This window comes from Macrobrachium rosenbergii, chromosome 13 (genome assembly GCF_040412425.1).
Source record: "Macrobrachium rosenbergii isolate ZJJX-2024 chromosome 13, ASM4041242v1, whole genome shotgun sequence".
Classification (NCBI taxonomy): domain Eukaryota; kingdom Metazoa; phylum Arthropoda; class Malacostraca; order Decapoda; family Palaemonidae; genus Macrobrachium; species Macrobrachium rosenbergii.
This window is the reverse complement of record NC_089753.1, coordinates 22,658-28,851: the sequence shown is the minus strand read 5'-3', so window position 1 is coordinate 28,851 and position 6,194 is coordinate 22,658.

The following is a 6,194-nucleotide window of genomic DNA, read 5'->3' as shown; positions in this document are numbered from 1 at the left end:
ACAGAATGACCCCATTGTCATCAACCAGAAAATGGGGTGGGTCTGGGCGCTTTGTCGCAAAATGGATCTGTTCATTAATGACCAACCTGTCAACAAGAGAATGGGTTAAGATTGTCTTCTAAAGTGTGTTCTTCATTAATGACCATTTACTGTCAACCTCTAGAGAATGGCTGGTAACAACTATCACTATAATCATTTGCTGACAGATCTGGCTGGTTAAGATTGTACCCAGGATCTGGAAATAGTTTGTACATTCATTACATCATTTGCTGAAAAAAGAAAAACCGGTAAAATACGCGGCTTTGCTCAAAAGGAGAAAGACCATTTAAGCAAGGTCAACCAGAGAATGGTTTAAGATTGTGCTCACAAGATGTAGTGTACAATGTTTAATGGCCATTTGCTGTCAACTAGAGAATGGCTGGTTAAGATTGCATGGCTTTGCTGTTGTGTGATACATTCATAATATCCTGGGAACCAGAATAATGGCTGGTTAAGATTGGCTGGCTTTGTTGTGTACACTCATTAATGACCATTGCTGTCGAACAAGATAGTGGGTGGAGGCTTTGCACCTAGTGTGTACACAATACCATTTGCCTGAAACCATCCAATGGCTGGAAAACATTGCTATGGCTTTTCGTAGGAGGGTATGAAGACCATTTGCTGTCAAACGTCAGAGAATGGCTGGTTATTACTGATTGCAGGCTTGCTTGTACGTAGTGTGTACACCGTTAATGACCATTGCTGTCAACCTGGTTAAGATTGTATGGCCTGTAGTGAATGGCTGGTTAACCAGAGATTGGTTAAGATTTGCTGGTGTGTACACTCATTAATGACCATTTGCTGTCAACAAGATAATGGCTGGTTGAGATTGCATGGTTTTGCTGTAGTGTGTACATTCATTAATGACCATTTGCTGTCAACCAGAGAATGGCTGGCAGATTGCATGGCTTTACTGTGGTGTGTACACTCATTAATGACTATTTGCTGTCATCAACCAGAGAATGGCTGGTTGGAGATTGCATGGCTTTTGCTGTAGTGTAATGACATTTGCTGTCAAATCAGAGAATGGCTGGTTAAGATTGCATGGCTTTGCTGTATATGTACATTCATTAATGACTGCTGTCAAACCAGAGAATGGCTGGTTAAGATTAATGACCATTTGCTGTCAACAATAGAATGGCTGGTTAAGATTGCATGACTTTGCTGTAGTGTGTACACCATTAATGACCATTTGTTGTCAACAAGAGAATGGCTGGTTAATATTGCATGGCTTGTTGTAGTGTGTAAGACCATTAATGACCATTTGCTGTCAACCAGAGAATGGCTGGTTGAGATTGCATGGCTTTGATGTAGTGCGTACACTCATTAATGACCATTTGCTATCAACAAGAGAAAATGGCTGGTTAAGATTGTATGGCTTTGCTGTAGTGTACATTCATTAATGACCATTTCCTGTCAACAAGAGAATGGCTGGTTAAGATTGCATGGCTTTGCTGTAGTGTACATTCATTAATGACCATTTACTGTCAACCAGAGAATGGCTGGTTAAGATTGCATGGTTTGATGTAGTGTGTAATTCATTAATGACCATTTGCTGTCAACCAGAAAATGGCTGGTTAAGATTGTTGGCTTTGCTGTAGTGCATACATTCATTAATGACCACGGTTGTCAACAAAGAGAATGGCTGGTTAAGATTGCATGGCTTTTGTGTGTGTGTACATTCATTAATGACTATTTACTTGTCAACCAGAGAATGGCTGGTTAAGATTGCAGTGGCATTCATTAAGAACCATTTGCTGTCAACAAGAGAATGGCAAGATTGCTTGGCTTTTGCTGTTTGCTGTCAACAAGAGAATGGCTGGTTAAGATTGCATGGCATTGCTGTAGTGTGTACACTCATTTATGACCATTTGCTGTCAACCAGAGAATGGGTTGGTTAAGATTGCATGGCTTTGTAGTGTACATTCATTAATGGCCATTTGCTGTCAACCAGAGAATGGTTGGTTAAGATTGCATGGCTTTTGCTGTAGGTGGCTGTCAACCAGAGAATGGCTGGTTAAGATTCATTTTGTTGTATGTACCATTTACTGGTCAACAAGAGAATGGCTGGTTAAGATAGCATGGCTTTGCTGTAGTGTGTACATAAATTAATGACCATTTGCTGTCAACCAGAGAATGTCTGTTGGCATGGGTTAAGACCATTGCATGGCTTTTTGCATGGCTAGTGTGTACATTAATGACCATTTGCTGTGAACAAGAGAATGGCTGGTTAAGATTTGGCTGTCACTCATTAATGAATTTGCTGTTAACAAGAGAATGGCTGGTTAAGATTGCAAGATTGCAACAAGAGAATGGCTGGTTAAGATTGCTGTAGTATGTACATTCATTAATGACCATTTGCTGTCAACAAGAGAATGGCTGGTTAAGATTGCATGGCTGGTTAATTCATTAATGACCATTGTTGTCAACACAGAATGGCTTTGCTGTAGTGTGTATACTCATTAATGACCATTTGCTGTCAACAAGAGAATGGTTGGTTACATCACTAGCTTTGCTATAGTGTGTATACTCATTAATGTGACCATTTGCTAGTCAACAAGAGAATGGTTGGTTAAGATTGCATGGCTTTGCTGTAGTGTGTGTACATTCATTTATGACTATTTGCTGTCAACAAGAGAATGGCTGGTTAAGATTGCATGGCTTTCCTGTGGTATGTACATTCATTAATGACCATTTGCTGTCAACCAGAGAATGGCTGGTTAAGATTTTGCTTTGATGTTGTGTGTATTCATTAATGACTTTGAGTGTGAAAATAAGATTGCATGGCTTTGCTGGGTAATGACATTCATTTTATCATTTGTCAACAAGAGAATGGTTGGTTAAGATTGCATGGCTTTGCTATAGTGTACATTCATTAATGACCATTTGCTGTCAACCAAAGAATGGCTGGTTAAGATTGCATGGTTTTGCTATAGTGTACATTCATTAATGACCATTTGCTGTCAACAAGAGAATGGCTGGTTAAGATTGAATGGCTTTGCTGTGGTGTGTACATTCATTAATGACCATTTTGCTGTCAACAAGAGAATGGCTGGTTAAGATTGCATGGGGCTTTGCTGTAGTGTGTACATTCATTAATGACTATTTGCTGTCAACAAGAGAATGGCTTTAAGATTGTAGTGTGTGTATACATTCATTAATGACTATTTGCCGTCAACCAGAGAATGGCTGGTTAAGATTGCATGGCTTTTTGCTGTAGTGTGTACATTTATTAATGACCATTTGCTGTCAACCAGAGAATGGCTGGTTGAGATTGCTGGCTTTGCTGTAGTGTGTACACTCATTAATGACCATTTTGCTGGCCAGAGAATGGCTGGTGCTTTATGTTGTGTACATTCATTAATGACCATTTGCTGTCAACCAGAGAATGGCTGGTTAAGATGTATGGCTTTGCTGTAGTGTGTACATTCATTAATGACCATTTGCTGTCAACCAGAAATGGCTGGTTAAGATTGCATGGCTTTGCTGTAGTGTGTACATTCATTAATGACCATTTGCTGTCAACAAGAGAATGGCTGGTTGAGATTGCATGGCTTTGCTGTAGTGTGTGTACATTCATTAACCCTGGCCACTTATTGTTGCACAGTGAATGGCTGGTTAAGATTGCATGGGACCGTGTATATCATTTGGCTTTGTCAACCAGAGAATGGCTGTTAAGATTGCATAGGCATTCATTAACCCTTAAATGCTATTGTGAAATCATTGTACATTCAGCTAATGACAAAATTTGCTGGTCAACCAGAGAATGGCTGGTTAAACTTTATTGCAATCATGTACCTTCATTTGCACAATATTTATTTATGGTGAATTTTGAAAAACTATTTATTACGCACGGCGTAACTCAGCCGAAAAATTTATAAATTCTTTCGTATTTTGTCATTTTTGCAATGATATTAGCCGTTACATAAAGTTTTATATATGAAAATTTAGTTGAAAAGCAAAATGGCTGGTAGAAATAGATAACTGCCAGGTCAACTTTGACTGTAGTTTTAAGTAAAACTCTTATTAGTAAAATAGTATTTGTAGTCAACCAGAGAATGGCTGAATTTCGTTTTTCTCCTAAGAAACAGTTAGTATACATCAACATCGTTTTATATTAGTCATTAATAAAGTTTTATATTGGAAATAAAGTACAAGTAGAATACAACAGAAAATGGCTGGTTAATATTGAAATATTTTCATAAAAATCAACAGTAACTTTGCTATCACTACAACTTGGTGTTATAAAAAATACATTCTGGTATAAAATGACCTTCATTTGCAACAACTGTCAAAAAGATTTCGAATGGCTGGTTAAGATTGCCGAAAATGAAATTTTTTCGTCTTTGCCTCGTAGCATTCATCCATTCACACTAGTCGTTACATCATATAATGACCATTTGCTGTCAACAAGTGAAATATTTTCTGGTTGAGATTGGGTACTCTCCGTGAAATTTAACTCGACCGAAATGGTAAAACGTGTCTACATTCACAAAATGGATCTTTTGAATAAATTCGCCAACCTTCATCGACATGGGTTGCACTGCTAATAACGCTGTCATCCCGTTGTCGCAATATTTGCACCGCTTTATATTTATGAAAATTAATCATGTACGACAAAAATAATGGCAGGTTTTAGCTTTACCAGATCTGAAATACTTCCATATCCACGAGAAAAATTCAGTCAACTTTATACTGAAAATAAAACCGTAAAAGCCTGCAATCAAAAGGAGAAAAACTTTCTGTTATTCAAACGGGAAAGTTTAGCATAACAGCTTGATTTATGGCGCATTTTTTGAAAAACATTTTGCTGCTGAAATCATGACATTTTTATAATATCTGGTGTTGCTTTGATGAATATGACGTCACGACGACCATTGGCTCATTAGCTTTAACCGTTTTGAATACATATAGTTATATACGATTTTTTTTTTATATATATTTATATAGCGATAAATGATATTTTTTCCATTTCTGATGGCATACTAAACTCAGGCAGTGACAAAAAACAGCCAAAAATGAACTCTTAATCTTAAAACTATGCGATATATTTTCCGCTTCTCGGCGCTAACTTCACCGAACGCCGCTGGCATACGGGAGACGTTTTTATAAATAGGGCTTATTAATGACCATTTCTATAAAGAATGGCTGGTTAAGATTGCCGGGTTATATATATATATGACCATTTGCTGTCAACCAGAATGGCTGGTTAAGATTGTATGGCTTTGCTGTAGTGTACATATTAATGACCATTTGCTGGCAACCAGAGAATGGCTGGTTAAGATTGCATGGCTTTGCTGTAGTGTGACACTCATTAATACCATTTGCTGAACAAGAGAAATAGTTGAGATTGCATGGGCTTTGTAGAAATGAATTAATGGCCATTTGTTGTCAACAAGAGAATGGTTGGTTAAGATTGCATGGCTTTACTAAAGTACATTCATAAACCATTTGCTGTCACAAGAGAATGGCTGGTTGAGATTGCATGGCTTTGCTGTAGTTACATTCATTAATGACCATTTGCTATACATCAGAGAATGTTTATGATTGCATGGCTTTGGTAGTATGTACATTCATTAATGACCATTTGCATCAACCAGAGAATGGCTGGTTAAGATTGGCTTTGTAGTGTGTACGCTCAAATGACCATTTGCTGTCAACAAGAGAATGGCTAAAAGATTGCATGGCTTTGCTGTAGTGTGTACATTCATTAATGACCATTTGCTGTCAACAAGAGAAAAGATTGCATGGCTAATAAAAATTACAATGACTAGCTGTCAACCAGAGAATGGCTGGGTTGAGATTGCATGGCAAAAAACATAGTAATGACCATTTGCTGTTGACCAGAAATGGCTGGTTAATTGGGCTTTGCTATAGTGTGTACATTCATTAATGACCATTTGCTGTCAACAAGAGAATGGCTGGTTAGTTGCATGGTTTTTACATTCATTAATGACCATTTGCTGTCAACCAGAGAATGGCTGGTTAAGATTGCATGGCTTTGATGTAGTGTGTAATTCACAATGACCATTTGCATCAACCAGAGAATGGGCTGGTTAAGATTGCATGGCTTTGCTGGGTAGTGTGTAATTCATTAATGACCATTTGCTGTCAACAAGAGAATGGCTGGTTGAGATTGCATGGCTTTGATGTAG